The following is a 22,812-nucleotide window of genomic DNA, read 5'->3' on the forward strand; positions in this document are numbered from 1 at the left end:
TTCTCCTGAATGTTCACAATGCATTTTGTGCGCTTTATATGCAGTATCTTGTTTTCTCTTTGCAACAACTTTAAGACACTAGGGTTTCAGAGTGGAGGTGACTAGCCCAGGGTCATACGCCTACCACCTGGCAAAGCTATGTTCAAATCCAGGCCTGTCTGGTTCCAAGGCCCGCCCTTAACCAGGATGCCACACCACCTCCAACCTGGAAGTGGCCCCAGAAACATGGCTCCCTCCTGCAACAACCGTCTTTCTCCAGCACTTCCCCCTTTTTCTTATAAGATTCACTCTAAACCTCTGCTCTCTCAGATGGGGTCACCCCAACTCTCCTCAGACTCCTCTGTTCCTTCCTCTCTCAGGAAGAGTGCGAACCAGGATCCTCTTGCCACGAGAGCTTTTCTTCTCTCAAGTCCTGCCAGACCCTGAGGCCTTCACTGTCTCTTCCCACAAGAGAGGGAAAAGCAGCTTATCTGGCAACAGGACGTAACTGCCTTCAGTTCAGGCCTCTGCTCTTAGAAGACAAACACAACCACAGAAGCAGATGCAGCCCTTGTGCCCAGACTCTGACCTCTGGCCAGTTCCCTCAAATGTCTTATCTCCCAACTCATCTTGGGTGAGCACAGATGCCAGAGGCTTTTGAGGTGAGCAGGAACCTTCTGCATCAAAAGTGTTCCCCTGTGCCGTTTCTCTGCATCCTCATAGTGCCCTGAGAAGGCAGCTTGCGAGGATGGGGGGAGAGAGGCTCAGAGAGTTCCCATGATTTCCTCTGGGCTACCCAACTAGTTGGTCACATAATTATATCTTAAACCCAGGTATCCTGTACCCCACACCCCCCCCACACACACACGCAAAGCCAGAACATCCTGGCTTCAGGTGTTCCACGTTTGTTAAAGAAAAACAAGGAACTGAGGGCAACTACATGCTCATGGCAGCCAAATCTCCCCAGTCTCTGAAGCCAGCTGCAAGAGTCGGTTTTGCTCTGCAGGTAACGGCCTGTAGCATTCTTTCTGCTGGCTGCCCTGTATTTGCCTGGAAGGTACCATCTCCTGTCAGTTACCTGTCTGTCAAAGTTGCTACTTCCTTCCCCAGGGTATTTTTCTGCACAAGCTGCCACTTCTCCTAACCAGGAAAAGTACCTGCTGGGCAGAACACCTTCTCCCCCCTCACCCTGCCGAGGCTCAGAGGACCTTGATCAGCCTTGCAGAGACCCAAGGCGCACACGGATTCAGCTGGTACCTGTAGTGGAAGCAGAGACTCAGACAGCCAGTTCAGATGATGTCCCAGGGGGAGCAAGAGCCAGGAGACACGTTCCAAGAGGAGACCCAAGACACAGGCAGCTTTCAGCACTGCCTACGAAGTCAGACATCAGCTGGGCCTCAGGACCCGGCTTCCCTCAGGCTGCTGCTGTGGAACCAGTCAACACCTTCCGGTTGTGGCCCCAGTTTTCAATTCACGTCTCTTAAAGCAAGTCTCATAAAGGCCGCCACCTGCCCCTTGCACTCTGTTAGTTGCAAAAGAAACAGTTCTCCCAAGCTAAGGGGGCTCTACTTAGAGAGACTGAGAGGAGAGATTGTCTGGATACTTTTTTTTTTCTCAAAGCCCAAGTTTTGGAGTCAGCAGCCCTGCCATGAAATCTTGGCTCTGCCACTTACCAGCTGTGAGACCAGAACAAGTCCCTACAATTATTTAGGCTTCAGCTCTCTTACCTGCCAGATAGGATCATGCTGCCCATCTTCACAGGACTGCTGGGGGGTTGCAGGGACAGTGCTCACAGGGCTTAGCACAGGGCCTGGCACACAGTAGGTCTCGCTAAATGGCAGCTCTCGTTCTCCCCGTCATCAGAAGGACGACGGAGGCAGGTGGGGCTGCCGCTTTGGCACTGGGATCTGCCGGTCTCGGCCTTCTCGGCCTGCCCTTCGGGTCCACAGCTGACTCCCTGAGAGGGCAAGGGAATGAAGGGCGCGGGAATGCCCGTGACGGAGGGCACCTGCTGCTCATGTGTGCTCACCCTCTTGAGGGAGAATCACCACATACATGTAAGGCTTGGTTTGTCAAATCAGGGGAACAAAAATGAACTCCATCACAATACTGTTTTCAGCAACCTGTTCTGTCCTTTTCACGCACACTCGGGACCTTTGTGGTGTTTCAGTGACGGGGTTGGTTGCCAACCTTCTTGTTCCCCTTTGGTGAGGAGAGCTGAGCTCCCCACCCCTCCCATTGTTGAAGACCACCCAGCGAAACGCGCTGGCAAGCTGCCACCGTGCAGGCAGGCGAAAGCCGGGCCTGACGACCCAGCCTCCATCTCTGCAACAGAAGGCTAGAGAACGACAGGCACCTGACTGCGGGCCTTTCACCTGGACCCGACGCGGCCTTCACGATGGCCAGACCCCCAGCGCTGTCCAGAAGGGGCTGCAGGTGATTGCTTGGAAGGCCTGTACATTGCAAGAGCCATTAGACTCTAACCCTTGGCTATAACACAGCAGATTTTTATGTAACTTGTTCACTACAAAACATCCATTCATAATGACACAAGTAAACAGCCGTGAATTTCCATCACTTTATGTGGTCTCACTTGCAAAAGTGGGTACTGTGCTGACTGCATGAAGAAATCCCCTCACGTGGGCGCAAGTATGTAAAAAAGGACAAGGTACCATAAACACCTCTGTGGCATGACAGTCATCAGGCAGAAAAGCAGACAGCCAAGTCGGGGGGTGGCGGGGGGAGATGCTTTGTGAAGCAATTAAGAGCAGCCTCTGCTTTCACAGAAAAGTAAGAAATCCAGAACCCCCCAATTTTCCTCTCCAATTAACTGTGACCCATACCTAATAAACCTGCTGGGACTGCAACGTTAGGTAAGTTCAGACTAGTAAAGGCACTTGGCTGGGACTATTCTGGAAAAATATTGGCAGGCCAGGAGAGGTGCGGAGTGCTCTCTTCAAGAGTCCAATTCCAGCCCAACCTCCAAGGCCAACCAGTTCTACACGCCCTTCTCTTCTTACCTGTAGCTCCCATCCTGTGTGACAGCCACCTCTTAGCAGCCAAGGAGGTTCCTGGGCAACTGGAGAGCCCAACAACTTTTATTTGCCCCTAAAATAAACGTCTTCTCACTTGTTACTCTGGGAATAATTTCAGAGCCAAGCAAACCTACCCCAGACAGCAGAACAAAGGGCAAATGGAATTTAAAAGTGAAAAGCTGAATTCAGGCATGTGTTTCTAGCACTCTCAGCTAAAATCTGACCTGGCTGAGAAAGAAAAGAAGATCACAAATTTCTCCTTTTTCCCCTGAAAGCTACTCAGTAAGTGCTTTTAGAAACTTGTCGAAGACTCACATTTCTGAGTTTCTGTATTTAATGCAGAGATTCCAGTTTTTAACTTTACTAAAATTTTAAAAAAACACTCTGAACTTGAAATCTCCTGTCTTAAGAATACTCCAGTCTATTATCCACTGAGGAAAAGTAAGTTTGCAGGGAGAAAATAATGAACAACATACGGGCAGAGGTAAAAGAACGTTTCAGTCCTGCCAGCCCCATCTCTGCCTCTAGGACTTAGCCTGAGAGGCTCTCAGGCTCTCCTCCTTCCAGGAGCCTTTCTTCAGGACCCAGTCCAAGCACTTTCACACTGGAGTTTGCATTGCCGTGCCCTGCATGTCCCTTCCCCTCAGTCATGGAATTCTGGAAGGCGTGGGCTCTGGTATTGATATTGAGCACACAGGGAGCGCTGAATAAAAGCTTGTGGAAAGGATGAAGGCTCCAACCTACACGAGTCATCACCCTCATCTTGTCCAATGCTGTCCAAACTCATTTTGGAGAAGAATAAACATTTCTTTTCCATATTTTCTGCTGCTCAGCTCCTTTTGGATGATTTTTTATTCAACCCATAATATGTACTTTCCTGTTACTAACTAGGAGAACTAGTTGAGACTTTCCTCAACGTTTTCTCTGGCAACCAAGTTAAGTTGACTGTGTAGCATTGGCTCTGATCTTTCTCCTACGATTTCCTCCTATTGCCCAATAACCCTGTCCCAAACATCAAAGGCCTTCTTTGAAGATAAGGCCAAATTCACCATTAGGAAAAGAGAAACTATTTCCTAACTTTATTTCAGAAGATGGTATGACACGGAATCCCTCTGGGTTTTGTGAGATAAACACTGCCCAGTACATCAGATGAGAAGGAATTTGCTGTAATACCATTGGTAGACACATAAACACAGGACTTTCCTCATCCAAACCTAAGCAGGACTTTTCCACAGCAGTCTTGGGCTCCAAATCCACAGTAAATGGTTTATAACCAACATGTTGAACAGAATTTGCCACAGGGAAAGGGGGGTGACGTGGTCACGCCAGGAGAAAGAGGCCATCACAGGCTCTGACTATAACAGTATCCGAGCTGAACTAGAACCAGCTTGTCTAGTTCAGATTCCACTCAAAACTGGACCCTTCCAATACTGAAGGACGGGAAACACTCTTATCTTCAAGCGGAAACATAAAACATGAAAATATGACTGACCCAATAGGCTAGAGATATTAGACTATGCGCAGAAAACCTCACCTGCTTCTTCTACTTCATTGCTGATACCCTCAGACAGTGTGAATGTTGACAAGACTTCATGGGTCATGGGTTGCAGGAAGCTTGTTCTGGGCCTAAGGAAAAAGAAAGTGTCTCAAACAAAATAAATAAACACTTTGAAAGTATTTGCTTTTTATAAGGTGCATTGCTATAAACCAGAGTAATTCCTTATTAGTCCATTTTACAAATAAGAAAACAGAGAAAAAGCAGTTTTTCTAAACCATAGGCTTCCTTAAATCTCCAGTTACCTGGCCCCTTGCTAGAAATGAACTGAAAAATAGATGAAGGACAATGATTACATTGAAAACAGTCTGTTGCTCTTACAAAACCATTACCTCTGCATCCAGTGGTCCATTTTCACCAATATTCACCAAATATCTGTTAAGAACACATTATCAGCAGCCCTCATACGAAGTAAAGTGGGTTAACAGGGAAGGGGCTGGGGCTGGTAAGGCAGCACAAGGAGTGAATCCCGTCCAAAATCAAGGGTCGGCTAATAGATGGGTCCAGCTGGAGCAGAAGGGTCCTATCAAGGTAATACTATCATGAGATGAGACAGAGCCACATGTGAGAGGGCTAAGAAATTTAGATTGTAAGCTTAGACTGGGTGATGACTTTATGGGACTGATGGACGATGGGTGTTGGCGGGGGGTGAGGGTAGGGGGGTGATGGGTAGACAGTGGGGAGTCCAGCCATGTGTCAGCAATTGTCAAAGGCATGAAGAAGCATGGTGGTGGCAGAAATGGAAAAGATGGTAGGATGGCGGAATAATAAAAGGAAGGGCAGGAGAGACTGGGCAAGCTTGGGGAAGGAGCTAACTCAGTGGTAATGGAGATTTAGTGATGGATTAGCTCAGTGGATTGAGTCAGTGTGAATGGAGTCCACAGGCAGAGCCAGGGGTCCCACCCAAGTTTCCTAATCCTCAGGGCAGTGTCACTTGAGGTGGATCCTTTAAGTCTTACTCCCTGATCCCACCACCCCTTCTTTACCCATTTCCAACCCTGAGGGCTCCAAGGAGGCAAGAGCCCTATTTAGGAAGGCTTTTTGTAAACATGGATTTCTAGATTAAAAACAAACACCCTCTTCCATCCCACCCTCCAGCCCCAAATCTTTGATTCAGCCTCATAAATGATGAAAATATTACATGTAAAGGCTCCATGTGGCAGCACTCTCAGCATTTAGGCTGTTCCCAGCAATAGCAAAGTGGTTGGATATACCTGCTCCCTATGAGTCTTTGGTCAAAAGTGTAGAGCTTCTTCAGGGCTGTCTGACTACAAGAGTCTTTACTTTTATCGGAGCTATGTGAAAAGCATGTATGCACATGGATGAATAAAAACAGTTATAGTATGGCAATGTGGGTAACTTTAAAACACATTATTTTTATTATTACTAGATGCTTGTGCAAAAAATAAAAATTAGGAGGGGAGGGTCGTTTGGAGAACCATCCTTTGACTAAGAAAGCTTATTTTCTCGGGACAAAAAAGCTCCCAGTCTGGGGTCTGATGTGCTATAAACTTTTGCTGAATTGAAGTATGGAGATGACAATAAGTTCCATATGTTAAAGTAAATACACTTTAAAAAATGTAACAAATCACTTTCTTTTCTCTCCCTCCCCAATTTCCATCCCCCCTCCTCCTTATTTTCACAGATAGCAAAAAGGCTTGGAGTTTGGAGGAAAGAAAGCAAACTCCCAATGTACAATATCTTCTGGTGCCAGGTTAATACTCTCTTACTCAGAGTACAGAAAGTACTGGAAGCAATTATCTGGTGCACTTGGGTCCTCTTCAGCTTCTATCTGCTTGTTTAAAAGACACAGAAAGGGGCTTCCCTGGTGGCGCAGTGGTTGAGAATCTGCCTGCCAATGCAGGGGACATGGGTTCAAGCCCTGGTCTGGGAAGATCCCACATGCCGCGGAGCAACTAAGCCCGTGAGCCACAACTGCTGAGCCTGCGCGTCTGGAGCTCCGCAACAAGAGAGGCCGCGATAGTGGGAGGCCCGCGCACCGCGATGAAGAGTGGCCCCCGCTTGCCGCAACTAGAGAAAGCCCTCGCACAGAAACGAAGACCCAACATAGCCATAAATAAAAAAAAAAAAAAAAAAAAAAAAAGGCACAGAAAGGAAAACTTTATTCATTAACCATACTGGTGACTTTGTCGAAATCTGAACTCAGAACCCTAGGGTCCCATGGAATATTGTGACCACCAGGTTCACTTCTCACCATCCTTGCTTATACCCTGGGGATCCCTGGGGAAGTCAACTGAATTATCTCATGAGTAAAATCTCCTACTCCTTCTTAGGGTATGGAAACCACAAATAAGTTGCTGAGGAGAGCTAGGAACCCAAACATTTGAAAGAGCATTTCAAAGAAAGGAAAATCTCTGGACCCATTTGGAGGATGTAAAGGAACAAAAATCACCCTCTTATTCAAGTTGGCCAACCAATCACAGCTAAGCAGGGTTCCCTCTATCCCATCACCACCCCCCCCATCCCAACTGTGGTCAAGGAACCAACTATCCTGGACTCTATCAACTTCCTCTCCCCAGTAAAGCCAATACTGTGGCTTGGGCAATTTCTCCTGAGAAGCTGTTTCTTGCAGTGTTCCTCTTCTGAGATCTCTTGACAGAGGATGAATGAGACAGTGTCTGACATCTCAATCCTCAGATTTCATAGGTGTAGACAGCCTCCGGCCTCCTGAAGCGCCAAACTTTAAGCAATAGTTGCGGGCAGGCAATGTCAGCAAAGCGGCAACTCTTACTTCTTTCATTTTCCATACACTCGCTCCAAAAACTCATCCTGCAGGAAAATCATAACTCCACTTCTGTTTTCACCCTGCCTCTGTCCCACTGACCCCAAGGTGCTTCAAGATTACCATGGGAACCTTCTGGATTTCAATTATGAAACCATTAAAAAGTACCAATTATAAGACCTCAGAAATGTTCCTGGGAAACCTGTTACATACCTCAAAATGGCCAAACTCTTGCCTCAGATTCACTTTAAGTTCAGAAAACAGGTTGGACAGATGTATGGGGCATCAGTCCCCACCTTAGTCCAAGGAGACTGTTTAAATACTGTCATGCTGCCCTTGAGAAAAGGGAGATTGATTTATTGATTGTAACCAAAGGGATGAAAGACCATCGCAGGGCTAGGCTGCCTGCTTAGGGCCCAATTGTGGAATAAATCAGAAATGTTTGTGCGTTCAAGAATTTTGAAAATTTCATTCATTCAATGGCCAGTGTTTGCAAAGTTCTGGGTAACAAAGATCTAGGTGACAAATGTGAGCTGGGTACAAGGCACTTGGAGGTGGCACAAGGGCCTGAAACCAAAACATACTTTTCACTCAGTCCATTAGAGGCAACTCTGGGTCAAAAACTTATGCAAACCCATTTGAACTTGCTGAGAAGGGACGGGGGAGAGGCAGAACACCCCACCACGCCCAGAAAGTGCCTGTTTAGGATCGTTGGTGTGTGGTTTGGGTATTCTTAGCTCCACTGCCACATCTCTGGAGGCGCACAACAACCTTTCAAGTAACCCTGCCACTGCAACCCCATCCCCAAAACAAAACTAAGCAAACAAATCCCTAGAGCTCCTTAAACTCCACCAGGTCTGCCTGCACCCCCAGCCCTCAAAATCCTCCTACCATCTGGAAGGTCAAACTAACACTGGGCACCCTGAAAGTTAAGCAGAGCCTTCAAAGATCCAGCAGAAAATTCTTCCTGGGTTCCTTGCCCTTCTCCACAGCCCCTTCCCACTTGTTCCAAAGGATCATTTCCCAACCTCTCACAGTTACACCAACAAAAACCCCCAAGAGAACAACCCCAGGAGGACGTTGTGCCCGCGAACACACACACACACACACACACACACACACACACACTTCCTCCCGACGCTGCCCCAAACCCACAGACACCTCTGGACACCCTCACTTCAGCCTCGGCCCTTTCACCCCTCTAGCGGGGGATGCTTTTCTGGGACTGTTTTGCTCCCGGTCCGTTCGGTCCCTCATTTCGGTTTAGTTTTTTTTTTTTAATTTTTAAAATTTATTTATTATTATTATTTTTAAACGCCGAGACGGTAAACCCTCACCCCCTAAGAGGCCAAATGGGTGTGCGGTGGTGCTGTGTATTTGCCGACCCCATGTGGGTTTCTCCCCAGAGCCCCGCGCTGGGAGCCGGAGACCGGTGTAAACCTCCGGGGAAGTTTGGGAGGCTGTCCGGGGCCTTCTTCCACCGGGAAGCTTCCGGGAACGACCGTCCAGACCGCACCCGCACGGAACGAGATGCGGCGCCCCAGGGCCCGGAGGCGGCAACCCGGCACCCCGCCGCCCGCCTCGGCCGCAGCCCCCCGCCGGAGCCCGCGGGCCGAGCGCTGGGACCCGCTCCCGCCGCCGGCGCGTCCCCACCAGCCACCCGCCGGCGCTTCCTCGGTATCGCCCGGCCTGCGGCCGCCTCCCGCCCCCTCCCCTCCCCAAACCAACAAATAAACACAACTTTTTATGAAAAGAAAACAAACTTCAGCGACGTGACTCACCTCTGGTGCAGCCGGCTCCTGGGAAGGGTGAGCCGGGGCCCGGGGGCGCGGTGGGCGCGGAGAGAGCCACACAGCCCGGTGCCGCACGGACACACAACCCGCACAGTGACACCCAGGGACACACAAAACGGGAGAGCGGCGGCCGCGGGAGCAACAAAGGAGCCCCGGACCGAGAAGCTGCGGGCCGGGGAGGGAGGGCGCGTGCGGGCGCGTGCGGCTGCGGCGGGCGTGAGTGTGAGTGTGTGTGCGCGCGTGTGTGTAAGTGTGAGTGTGCGTGTGCGCTCGCGGCGGCTGACACCGGCGGGCCGGGGCTCAGGGTCCCTGCGGCAGGAAGCGGGGGCCGCGGCAGCAGCAGCGGGAGGACAAGGCAGGGGACGCCGCGCCCTGCGCACCCGGTCCCTCCATATGGAAGAAGCTTTTTTGGATGACTGAACTCGCAAACAATTCCTTCTTTTGCTTCTGCCTAGGAGCCTCCCATTACCGCGCGAGGAGGAGGAGGGGGAGGGGGGGAGAGGAGGCGGGGAGGAGGGGGAGGAGCAAAGTGGAGCAAAGAAAGTCTTGGAAAGGAAGCCGGAAAAAAAAAAAAAAAACCAGTCCCCCCAAACTCAGTTTTTCTCCTAATACCCATTTTTCTTTCTGTTGCGCCTGAGTCCCGTGCTCTCCCCCAACTTCACTTTCTTTCCGGTACCAAAAGCAAAGTCCTCCGCCTTTCTCCCACACCCACGGGCTCCCCGGAACCCCCATTTCTCTTTAGCTTCACCTCAGACCCTTGCTCTCCTACGCTATCCTTCCCTCCTCTTGCCCAGTCTCTTCTCCCCAAGTGTTTTTCTGACACCGCCCCCCTTCTTAATGGCCTCCTTCATTCTGCAAACAAATGATTGGATAAATCATTAAAAGTAAACTCTGTTGTTAAACGCGCCCCTACCCCCCGCCAAAATGGGGCAGCGGCTGTCGAGAAATTTATAAGGAAACCACAGCCCTAGTGCTACCTCCCCCGCGACCCACCCGGTGGGTCGGGGAAGGGAGGGTTCGCCGCGTCCTCCTCCGTTGACAGCGCCCTGCCCTGACCTCCATTCATCATCCCAGATGGAAGAGCGAGGAAAAGGATGGGGGGGGGGGAGGCGAGGTGGGGGTAGCGGCCACAGAGAAAAGTTAGTTACGTCCTTGTGCGCGTGTGCGTGTTAAGCCCTCCCTTTAGTGTTGGGCAGAAAAGCATTCAGAGTAGCGGTTCTCAAACTTGAGCTGCATCAGAACCCCCTGCAGGCTTATTGAAACACAGGCTGCTGAGCCCCACGCGCAGAGTTTCGGCTTCGGTAGGGTCTGAGGTAGGGCCGAGAATTTGCATTTTTAGTAAGTTCTCAGGTGGTGCTGATGCTGTGTGACCAGGGCCACGTTTTAAAAACTACTTTTCCACGGTACTGAGAAGTCAAGCACGTACTGAGTTGGTGGCAAATGGGTCTCCTTCTTAATCTGTAAGTGATGAAACACAATGACGGGTCACCCAGTCCACACCCTTATATTGAGGCTAAGGAGACCGAGACCCAGAGGGGTGAAGGCAGGGGTTCGCTGGAGTTTGTGCCAAAGTGGGAAGGAACCGTTCTGAAAGCTGACGGGCAGGCGGGGAGTGGGGAGAAGGAAGGTGCTGCCTCCTTTATGGCAGGAGAGCCGCCCTGGGAGGCAGCAAGCTACCGTGTGGCTCTGAGAAGGTCACCTAACCTTTTGGGGCCTCAACTTTGTTTTCTTCAGTTTCTCATCAGTAAAAATGCATACTTTACACCAAGTATATGATTTTAATTGAACCTGAATCCAAAGATGTTTAAAAGGGCAACACAAACATCTCTTAATCAGTATGTTGTACTATTTTTTTCTCATGCTTTTGGAAATCCAGGCATGAGCCAGTTTCTTTATTGATGTATCTGGAACATTCAGCTCCACGTGCCTGGATTCTTGGGTCTGTCCCCAGGGGAAAGTGGATAAAGGGGGTGATCCATCTTCAACAAGGTGAAAAAGACTGTAAACTCCTTCTTTGAACTATGCACTTGTATTCTTTCCGCTCCTTTCTTCTCCAGTTCCCTCCCTCCTCACTTTCCTCCTCTTAATCTCCAACATTCTCCCCCTAACATTCTCCAAGGCCTATTTTTCTCTCCACTCGATGCCCGTATCAGCTTCCACCTTCTTACTGTCCTCCTCTAGGGCACAACTCAGGAGTACAGGCCTGGGGCCCATCCTGGGTACAGAACTCTTAATTTCCCAAGGGAATGGCCCAGCAGCCTTCCACTGCAGTGAAAACACTCCCTCTCCCCAGAGCCCCCAGCAGAGTATTGACCTGCCTGTTTTGCAAAGATGACTCCAAGTACCACTCTCACTGATAATGTGGGATACCAATGAGGAAACTATGCATGAAACTCTCATATTGATTCTTCTATATTCTTTTATATACTATTCATTGATCAACGTCTCAAAGATGTCTCTTACCCCTTCCTATTGTCTTCTTCCAAAGACTTTCTCCTAGGACTCTTGATTCCCTCCATTCTGGCCTTTGGGTGTCCCCTGAACCCTGAGTCAACCAGTCAGAGCACAACAGAAAACAAAGCAGGTTGAAGTCCTTACCAACATTATTTGGCCAGGAGAAAGACCCCATGGCCTGTACTTCCCTCCATCCCAGGCTGCTCGTGTGGCTGCTCATCTTTCCCACAGAGTTCAGTCAGAATGCAGATCACAGCCGAACTGAGAGGGCTTAATTCTGCCGCAGCACCAAGCACACTGTTGGCAACTCACATGTGTTTATTGTTTTTATGGCTCTTTGTGTTAACATAATTGTGTTTATTATTATTACCCCTGTAAGAACATTGTATCTCTGAACTCTCTCCCTTTGCCTGGAGCAAGTTCCTTGCCTAATTCTCCCTTCCCCCCTTTATTAGTTTCCCTATCCCTGCCATCCCTACCCCACTCTAACCGCCCAGCCATCTCAGAACAGAGTGTGGGCTTGTGATCAGATGCTCTCTGCTACTCTCCACTTTGTTCATGGTGATTCCCTCTGGCGTTTTGCTTCCTTGGGGGCTATCTGGGCCTCTATCAAGAAAGAAGCATTTAGTATGGAAGTGATCGTCACATTTATTATGTTGGGGGTGGGTAGGCAGGGATTGTAGATCCATATAAGTTGCATATCACTAAACTGTGCAGAGTGAACTGGAAGGAATCGCAGTGAGTGACTTGAAGAGAGGGTGCTCCCTCCTTAGTGTGTTGTAGACACTCTATTTGTATCATACAGACAGGGAGCACCTTGGTGGTGAAGGATATCTGTAAAGAACTGTGCTGAGAAAATTACTAACACGTAGGCAAAGAGAAATAGGGACTTGATAATCTCCCCTCTGTTTTAATATAAATCTGTTTTCCTCATTATAAAATATGTTCATTGAAGAAAATTTAAAAAATACAGAAAAGCACAAAGAAGGGGGTAATTACCTTAATCCCACTACCCACGGGTAACAATGTTAACAGAGTGTTTTTTCTAGTCGTTCTTCTCGTTTTTGTTTCTCATCATACAAATCCATAGTTCATCTTCACTGAGTATATGATTTTAATTGATCAGAACTGGAAGATGTTTAAAAGGGCAGCATAAATGGATACCTTTATTCAATATTTTGTATTTTTTTCTTATGCATTTGGTAACTTAGGGCTCAGTTTCTTCACTGATTCATCTGGTACTTTCATATTTTGTAAAATTGTGTTCACTGTATACACAAGTTGTGATCCTACTTTTTAAATTTAACATTGAAATGTGATTATTTTCCCCATGTCATTAAATCTTCTCCAAAGTTCAACTTAAACAGCTGTATGCTATTCAGAGAGGTTGTTATTTATTCAACCATTCTCCTATTGTCATGTATTTAGATTATTTCTATTTTTATTATGATCATGCATCACAGTTGACTAAACATCTTGTCATAAATCTTTATTTATAATTCTGATTATTTCCTAAAGGTGAATTCCTATGAGTAGAAGTTTTGGATCAACGGACAGAACGTTTTAAGGGCTTTTGGCTGCTGTTGCAAAACTGTCCTGTCGTGGCTCCAATATATATTTTCATCTCTCAGATCTCCACAACAATGAGATCATCAAATACAAGGCTCCAAGTGGAGACTTGATTGAATTGTCCAGTTTGGATGACTACACAGATAAAGAAAACAACTGCCTAATATTCACTACCGTGGAGACAATGCTCAAGTGGGAAGGGTGGAACAGTAATTTCTTACTGTGTGAGCTCAGTTATATTTATGATCTTATTGAACTTTCCCAACAACCCCCTGAGACATAAACTAACATTTATTGAGAACTTACTGCTCACAGCCTCTGTGCTGGATTCTGTGTGTACATGTGATCTCAAATCCCCACAGCAACCCTTTCCCGTAGGTTTCATTATCTCCATTTTACATATATGGAAACTCAAGTAACTTGCCTAAGATCCCTAGCAACTAGGTGGTACTAGGTGGTGGTACTAATTCTGAAACCTGGGGTTTTCCAAGTGCAACCTATGGTTTCCCTGCAACTGTTTCATGAGTTACAGGCTTCTTAGTGGAGTAAGAAAGGCATATTAAGAAGATGCTTGGGGGCTTCCCTGGTGGCGCAGTGGTTGAGAATCTGCCTGCTAATGCAGGGGACACGGGTTCGAGCCCTGGTCTGGGAAGATCCCACATGCCGCGGAGCGGCTGGGCCCGTGAGCCACGGCTACTGAGCCTGCGCGTCTGGAGCCTGTGCCCAGCAACGGGAGGGGCCGCGATAGTGAAAGGCCCGCGCACCGCGATGAAGAGCGGTCCCCGCACCGCGATGAAGAGTGGCCCCCACTTGCCGTAACCAGAGAAAGCCCTCGCACGAACTGAAGACCCAACACAGCCAAAAATAAATAAATAAATAAATAAAGTAACTATAAAATTAAAAAAAAAAAAAAAAAGAAGATGCTTGAATTTTGTCAGGCCATTAAGGAATCTTTTGTGGGCTTCCAAATGACTGTTTTTTTAATAGGACATCCAAATACATTCAAAGAGCTAAGGTGACTTACTAACTGTAATTAATAGAAGAGTCCAAGGATTGTATACCTTAAGAGAATGCTGTTCTGATGTATGAGTTAAGATATCTAGATTGAAGACTAGACGTTAAAATTCACAGTACTAACAATAATAAGAAAACTGGCTTTCGTATACATTCTTATTCCCAAAGCTAATGTTCGAATAAAGACTTTTTATCTTGATCAGAGGTGCTAGAAATAAAATATTTGTGCGTCCAACTTCCTAGTTTCAAATTCTAGCTGTTGAATGTACAGTTTTTATTTATTAAAGCAATATCTGAAAACATTTTCAAAATAAATGCAAAACTTAATTTATTATTAGGAAAATTAGGGAATTCCCTGGTGGTCCAGAGGTTAGGACTCTGCGCTTCCACTGCAGGAGGCATGGGTTCGATCCCTGATTGGGGAACTAAGATCCCACGAGGCACATGGCACAGCCAAAAAGAAAAAAAATAAAAAGGCAAATTAGCCCTCATTTGCTCTTTAGTGGGCCATTAACTAGTTATCTGAGTTGGCCTACCTCTCCATGCTGTTTATCACAAGGGCTGCCCGAGAAGGAATGTGCCCAGTTGCTCCAAAATATTTGATGACTGAATGAAGAATGATGAATAAAAGTATAAGATTGACCTCTGTAACAATTAGTAAACAATGCAAGACAGTGTGCGATTAAACCCTAAATTGCAGGTTGAGGCAGGATTACAGGTGAGCCTGGTACAATGCCATCTACTCCCCATTCAAGTTGAGCTGGCTGGGACTGACTTCTGTCGTCCAACGCTGTCAGCTCAGGTGTTCCTACTGGCCATGTGTTCTTTGACTTTAAGGAATCATTCTCCAGATTCCTTTGAGGCTGCCTACAGACAAAGGTACCCTAGGGGGAGGATGACATAAAAAAGCAAGATTGTGGGACCAATCTGGATTTGGATCCAGTCTTAAATTGTATGAACCTGGATACTCTGAAGCCCACTTTATCTGTGAAAATTCAAAATAATATATATGAAGTATCTCTCTCAGTATATGACTCTCAGTGGGTCATCTGGTACAACTATATCAGTTGTTTACAGCTAGCACTTATTCTGATTGGTCAGTCCCAATGTCTTGACCATTATTTTACATATATATTTAATATTACCCTTGGTGGGTACTCTATAAGTGGTAGTTATATTAGTAAAAGTTTGAGTCAGAGGTAAAGCTAGGACAGAGAAATGGAAAATAGAGTAATCCAAGGCCATTTCCATGACCCATGCTGCATGCTTGATTTTGCGCACTCCTTAAGTCTCAGACAAATGGAATCTGTCTATTGACACTGAGTTCTAAGAGACTCCATTTTTCCATGATGTAAGATCCTCTGATGCAAGCACAGGCCCCATTTAGTCCCAAATGAAACCCCTACATTCGTCAACTCCCTCCATCCTTTCACCCCCTGCCCTCCTCGTGTGTTAGGCTGAGAAACGTGGATCCTGGAGCTGCCCAGACTCCATCGGTCTGATATTGTGAGGCTGACAGCAGTGGAGGGCAGGAGGCGAGAGACTCCAGATAAAAGCAAAAACTCCAGGAGAACTTGACCTCAGAGCTTTGATACCGAACTCAGTGGGTAACAGCCTCCGTTAAATTTGTTCAGTCAGCCACTTAAGAGGGAAGGAGTTTCTCACACATCCTGGAAGGGTATTTAGCAATGAGATGCTTCCACGGAGGGGAATCAATGTTCTGGGGACTGAGCAGAGCAGAATCAAATGCCAAAGCTGCCACGGCAAGCTTAGAGACAGGTAGTGTGCTGGCTTGTTTTGCTCTCCATATATTATTTTCTTTCTCTTTCATGAGTTACCAGGGATTTACTAGGACTTTTGGTCACAGCAACAGAAAACCAGCTGTGCCCCACCTTAACTCCCCCCACCCCACTTCTTTGGGTTTCGGGGAGTAGCCCTCAGGGCAGAGGCCATGAGGAAGAAAGGGGAGTTGAGAGGAAGACAGAGATACTGGGCTGGTGATGTTGCATGAGCCTCCCCACTACCTCTCCAACTCAGATTCAGAACCCAGATTCATCTTCTTTGCCTTCTATTGGTTGGATTCATCAACTAGGAAATGGAATCATTTGAGGCTTGGTGGGCCCAATTTGAGAAGCACCTTACCTATGAACCTCTGCCTGGGATAAGGAAGGACTAAGAAAATGAATCATACAGCCCACTGATTCTCTTATTCCTTAAAAAAAAAAAATCCATAAGCCTTGTCCTTATTTATCCAGGAGAGGTGAAGACAGGATCAGTCATGTCACTACCTTACTTAAAGTTTATGAGCGGCTCCCAGCTCCCTTGGTATAAGGGGACAAGTGCTCCCTGCTCTGGTCCAGCCCACCTCTCTAGCCTGGCTCACCCGTGGCCCACCTACCTGTATCTTGCGCTCCGGCATCTCCTTGCCCTTCCTCAAAGCACCACACTTTCTCATGCTTCCAAGCCTGCCCAATTCCGTCTTCCCTGACTTAAACCTTTTCTCCTCTTTTGTATTCACTTAACTCCTACTTACTCTTTAAGATTTTCCTCGAACATTACCTCCTCTAGGAAAACTTGCCTGAACCTCCCCTCCCCAATTCCACTTGTCCTCCATGGACCCCTCTTCTTACCTTTATTACAGCATCTGTCATGAGCAGTGTAGTGGTAACTGTGGGTCCATCTGACTTCTCCTCTTGACTGGAATATCTTCAAGCACAAAGGCGATCCCTGCCTCATCTTTGTACCTCCAGTGCTTAGCCTGATACCTGGCCCAAAACGAGTGCCCATATATAAATACTTGAACGAAGAATTAATAAAATCAAGTATCTCTGTCATAGCAGTTGAAGCCTAATGGATCTATATAGTCTGGGATGTTGAAAGGATACCAATAACTGGTACTGCACCTGAGGCGAAATCATAGTTATCAAAAACCAGGCTCTTGCCTAAAGCACGTAAAGACTGATTTGTCTTAAATATAAAGTTGGATGGCTATTATTTAGTATTTTGCGTTTAGATGCTAACGGTACGTTTGAAATGATAGCACATGATTGGCATATTTTTTTTACTTTTTATTTTGAGTTAATTTTAGATTCACATGGGTTGTAAGAAATAATACAGAGATTTCCCCCTAACTGGAACACAATATCTAGCCTAACTGTAGTACAATATCTTAATAACTGACTTTGATATATCAATCATTAACTTTATTCAGATTTTGTCATTTTTACTTGCATACTCATTTGTGAGTAGTTGTATGTTTTAAAAATGATTTGTAGGTTATTGTGTGTGTGCAGCCCAGCCCCTAAAAGTCTGGCCACAATCAGTAAGAGTCAGGACCGTGCCCCTCTGGTCCCAAAAAGAAGGGGCTTGAGTCTTTTCCAAAAGTCTGTGGCAACGGAATTCATTCCTGACCTGGTCTCTGCTTTGCACCCTCTTTGACCCTTCCTTGAATGTCTTGTTCTTCCTCTGACAGGTCAAGAAAGGACCTAGTTTCTGGAGGATGCATGATGAGTTGGAACAATTCCATCCACCATTTTCTGCCATTGGTCAACACACCCAGGTGTAGGCTATATTATTGGCAGAGTTCAGTGCAAAATGAAAATGCAGGGAGGGTCCCAGTCAAGAGTCAGGGAGTCAATCTCCCTTTTTCATACCCACAGCAGAAAGGTGACCCCCAAGGAGTTGTAATCTCTACACCAAGACACAGTAGGGGATGGGCTAGAGGCCCATGTCCAGGTTTCTGCTGAAAGTCTGTGGACCTGCCAGCCTAGGGTGGGGACAGCCACTGCTTTGCCCTTCTCTGAGATGCAGGGTGGGTACATGCTGCACCCCAACCCTCCCCATATTTATGCTCAGGCCCCCACCTGGGGCAGAAGGCAACTGAGGAGCAGGTATGGGGAGGGGACAGCTGGGGGAAACTAGGGCACGAGGGTTCAAAGGAATGCACAGCTGAGAACTTATCCCAGGGAGGAAGAGGGAGGCAGGACCACATGTGAGCTGAGACTCCAAGCCTCCGGTGTACGCTTCATTGTCCAGTCTAACTTCATTTACAAAACACAAATTCAAAGACAGACTTTCAAGATGGCGGCCACAGAGATTAAAACCAAGCAAGAGGCCCTTCTGAGTACAAGGCTCTGTGTAAGCACACTGACCACCTTCCCATGAAGTTGCCTGAACACACCAAACTCAAACTTTCCTGAAACTGTAACTTTCTACACTCCCTTGGGACAGAATCATCTCCTTTATTCTACAGTGGGGTCTAAGAATGATGGCATGGAGCAGTGAAACTTTCTTATTTGATTCCTCCTCAATGAATATGAGTAATATTAGCAAAACCCCACTTATTTAGCAGAAAAAAATCTGCTTCTTTCTCTTTTTTTTTTATATCTGTCTGATGTAAACCAAAAAAAAAGTTAGTCTGAAATCAAACTGCCTTAGTGAGTAACACCATGATCTATCTAGCTGTCAGAAAAACTTGGGAATCATCTTTGGTGCCTCCTTTTTCTTCACTATTTTCATTCAGTAGTCACTAACTCCTGCAGTGCCACATCCAAAGTTTCCCCAGAATTCATTACCTGCATTCAGTCCCTTCTGCAAGTGCCCTAATCCAGACCTGCATCATTTCTCATATTGCAAAAGCCTCTTGATTAATCTCCCTACTTCCCATCTGCCTCCATCACTGGTCCATTTTCCACATTCCTGATGGAGACACCTTTAGAAATGGCAAATTTGATCATGCCATATCCGTCTCTCCTCCTGAAATTGTTCAGTGACCTCACCACTTTTAGGATGAAATCAAACTCCTTAGCAAAACCTTTCACACAGTCCCTAGCAAGTATCTCCTCAATATGATCCTACCATTTCCCACTCCTGACCCTATTTCCTCCCTCACCATATAGAACTTCCTTAGATCATTCATTTCTCTAGGTCTTTGTGTATGTGGTGCCCTTGCTTGGAGTACCTTTACTGACTCCTGCACCAAACTCCTACTTGTCCTGCAAAGCTGAGCTCAATTGTTAACTCCTCTGGCCCTCCTTGCCCACCTCACCTCCCCAGCATGTGAGAGGTGCCTGTTAACCAAGTACCCATATCACTTGGTGTTTACCCTTATCATAGCACCTACTCACCATTTTAATAATTGTTTCAGGCTATCATGTTTCTCAACCACAGGGCATGCCATTCACACTCTGGTGTATTTTCAATTTTCCTTACTTGATGTGAAACTCTTGAAGCCGGGTCCTGGGCCTTAAACATCATTGCACAACTTCTGGAATACGGTAGGTAGTGGGTAGTTGTTATCTGAAGAAAGGAAGGAAAAGAAAAAAAGGAGAAAGGAAGCACTGCAGCTGCCAGCCTGTAATATTTCTTTCTCTCTCAACCCTGGTCCCCAAAACCCTCCCCCCATCAGCTGTTTGATGTCTTAAGAGCCAATATAGATTGACAGCACAGCCAATCTGATTGTGCAGACCTGGGTTCCTTAGGTGATGGAAAATCATGATTTGACCAAATTTGAAGCAGTGGCTGCATTACAGACACAATTTGGCTCCTCAACTTGGGCCCTTCTGATGTGAAACACAGAGATGCTGAAACTTTTCTCCCTCAGGAATGACCAATCCATAAAGTTCTAAAACAGTTTGAAAAATAAATGGAAATGCCTAGATATATATAGCTAGAAAAAAAATTTCAGTTTTATGAACATAGAAAACAACTTAACAATGCATAACATGCAGTTGTCAAAACTCATAGAACTATACTTCATAAAGAAAATTTTACTATATATAAATTTTTAAAAATGAACCAGGATGAAGGAAGAGCCCCAAATGGAATACAAACTATAACAACTGAACCTAACTATATTGCAAATGAATAACAGAACCATAATGGAGTGGGGAAGAAAAGAACTAAGTTACTTTGGGAATCAGTATTTTGGCTGGATACTGTAAAGCTAATGGAAAAAAGAACTGTACACAAATACTGCATTCTAGTTAGTAAATTTATTTTTCATGGGGATACGGATTAGCAATTCTGAAACTACTTTGTGTATATACTAGGGTTGAACAAATACTTTAATACACTGTAGATAATGAAAGTCAGGCTTTTTACTGTCAGAGTAATAAGTTACAAATAAGGAAAGAGGGAAGGCTAGAATTCAATCTATGGTTTTGGATGAGAGTCAGAGGTATCAGTATGAACTCATGGTTTAAAAAATATATATATATATGTACTATAATATATGTATATACACACACACACATATATATATATAGTGAGAGAGAGAGAGAGAGAGAGAGAGATATAGAAATAAATATAGATGTGAATACGTACCTAGTATGCTCCTAGTATTCATCCATAGATTTCCTAGCTCTATCTGCTGAGAGGGCCTAGAAGCAGTGACATCCCAGTAGCAGTGAGCACACCCACCACCTAAGTCTTGGTATTTACATCCCATTCTCCAATCTAAAGAATTAGGGATTCTTAGAAAAGTGTTTGATTCCAGGGCTGGGGTGGGATAAATACAAGTTGAGACAGGAGCATCTCATGCTGCTAGAGAAGCAAGGAAGTACCCGCAAAAGGCTGGGTAGTGTTGAAAGGGCAAAGTGGCCAACCTGCAGCCAAAGCTGGAAAAATTTCAGCAACAAAACAGTCATTGTATTGGATTATAACTCATAGAACAAAATAAATATCCATGAATCCATACTGATATAAATAAATAATTGAATGAATGAATGAATGAGGTAGAAGGGGCAGCTCTTCCTTACAGAAGAACTCCAAATAATAAATGTAGAAGCAGTTAGGGAAATAGAAAATCTTTATTAGAACACCACAGCAATAATTTTTCAGGCCAAGAACGAGTGATGGATGCTAAAATTAGTGGGCAAAAGTTTGAAGAGAAACAAGGTGTTTGCATAGTCTCAAAATATCACCCCCAGTATATTTATTAGTCACAAAGATGAAAAAACCTGCCTTTACTGTGAAGAAACCCAGGAGATACCACCAAGTGATTAATGTTAACATCACTAGTGGTAAGATATTTTGATGTTATGCATCCCCAGTATGATACACTGAGAAGGACATATCACTTCTGTGGTATTCTTGTCCCCAAATGGAAAACATCAGACAAATAAAAATTGAGGGACAGTCTATAAAATAACTGACCAATACTCCTCAAAAGTGTTAAGGTCAAGAAAAGACTAAGGAACTGTTAAGGATTAAGAAGACCAAGGATCCATGACAACTGAACGCAATGTGGGATCCTGGATCGACTCCTGGAGCAGAAAAAGGACATTAGTGGAAACACTGATGAAATCTATACAGTCCATAGTTTATAGTATTGTAATGATGTTAGTTGCTTAGTTTTGATTATTGAAGTTGGTTGTTAAGGATGGTAATAATAGAGAAATTGGGTGAAGGATCTAAGGGAACTCACTGTACTGTCTTTGCAACTTTTCTGTAAAGTTACTTAAATACAAAGTTGAAAAAATGAATGGGGATCATGCAGGTAAAAAGCAAGATGGAGACAAGAGAGAAAAGGGAGAAAGGCATGTCTGAAGTTCTCTAAGAGTGAACAAAATGTACCGTAGGAATGGAAGCAAGTTCAGAATGGCTCAACAGAGATGGGAGGTGGGAATTTTTTTTTTTTTGAAGCATAATGGAAAAATCAGTTTCTCACTTTAAGTCGCTCATTTAAAAACTGGAGGCCCATTCAAGGAGCCATGGACTAGTGCTGGCCTTCACAAATGTTAAGGCCTATTCTGGAGCTATGGACGGCACCTCCAGGACTTGCTCTGGATGCTTCAAAAGGGCAAGTGAGTGCTTGGCCAGGGCCCAGGTTGGGGCTCACCTGGAGAGCCTGGGGACTTGTATCTCTCAGACCCCACAGACACTTAAGTAGGGAAGTCAAATCTCAGAGTTACTTCAGTGAGCATGGAAACAACACAAGGGGGTTAGGGTTTTTGGTCCAAATTTTAAGAAGCATCTATTATCACAGCAAAGTTGTCCATGCCACTGGGCCTGTATGGGTCAAGTCACTGGGCCACATCTTCCTCTAAGCTGAGCTCAAGTGGGTCTTGCCACATTTGTCTCTGGGATGACGACCAACTCCCCTTTCTGCCTGCCATATAATTTCTTAGATGTGTCACAATATCTTACAGGTTTGGAAGCCATTCTATTAATACCTATAAGGTGATTTGGGATATCTCTTGTCTACTAGAGTTAACTTTATAGTTTCATTCTCAAAAGCAATCTTGTTTCCAATCTAGTTGACCATCAGCTTAGACATAGTTTTCATGACCTCGCTCACCTCTCTGTCAAAGATATTTGAAATGAACAAAACGTTGAGGCAACTAGCTGTGAAGCTGAGCTACAGGAGAGTGTTGAGGTGTGAGGGGGATAACTGACGTATCTGCATTCCCACTGACTGCCAGCGTTCCTGCAGCAACTGTGAAATCATGGATCTTGGAATCAGAAGACCTGAGATTGGCTTCTGGAGTCACAATTTCCAGCTGTATGGATTTAAACAAATCAGTAAGACTTACACTTCGTTTTCTCATCTGTAAAATGGGGATAATGATAATACCTATCTCACAAGACTATTTTAAGAATCAATAGAGATATAACATGTGAAAGTACTTTTCAAAGGGTAAAGTACTTTACAAATGTGAATTTTAATTT

At 45.6% G+C, this 22,812-nt stretch overlaps 1 protein-coding gene across 7 annotated transcripts in view; it reads right to left on the reverse strand.

The window, feature by feature from the left end:
- The window catches only part of BOC (BOC cell adhesion associated, oncogene regulated), a 261,571-nt gene that overhangs the window by 69,117 nt on the left and 169,642 nt on the right, over positions 1–22,812 (reverse strand). For 6 of the 7 annotated variants that reach the window (XM_057544847.1, XM_057544845.1, XM_057544846.1 and 3 more), the window contains exons 1-2: positions 9,094–9,564; positions 4,549–4,640 (exon numbers count right to left, since the gene is read on the reverse strand). The gene's annotated coding sequence lies outside the window, so the exon portion shown is untranslated. Of the gene's footprint in view, positions 1–4,548; positions 4,641–9,093; positions 9,565–16,772; positions 16,908–19,353; positions 19,441–22,812 lie in introns of those variants that run through there. The other variant, XM_057544844.1, reaches the window with a different exon arrangement.

This window comes from Balaenoptera acutorostrata, chromosome 4, assembly GCF_949987535.1.
Source record: "Balaenoptera acutorostrata chromosome 4, mBalAcu1.1, whole genome shotgun sequence".
Taxonomy (NCBI): Eukaryota; Metazoa; Chordata; class Mammalia; order Artiodactyla; family Balaenopteridae; genus Balaenoptera; species Balaenoptera acutorostrata.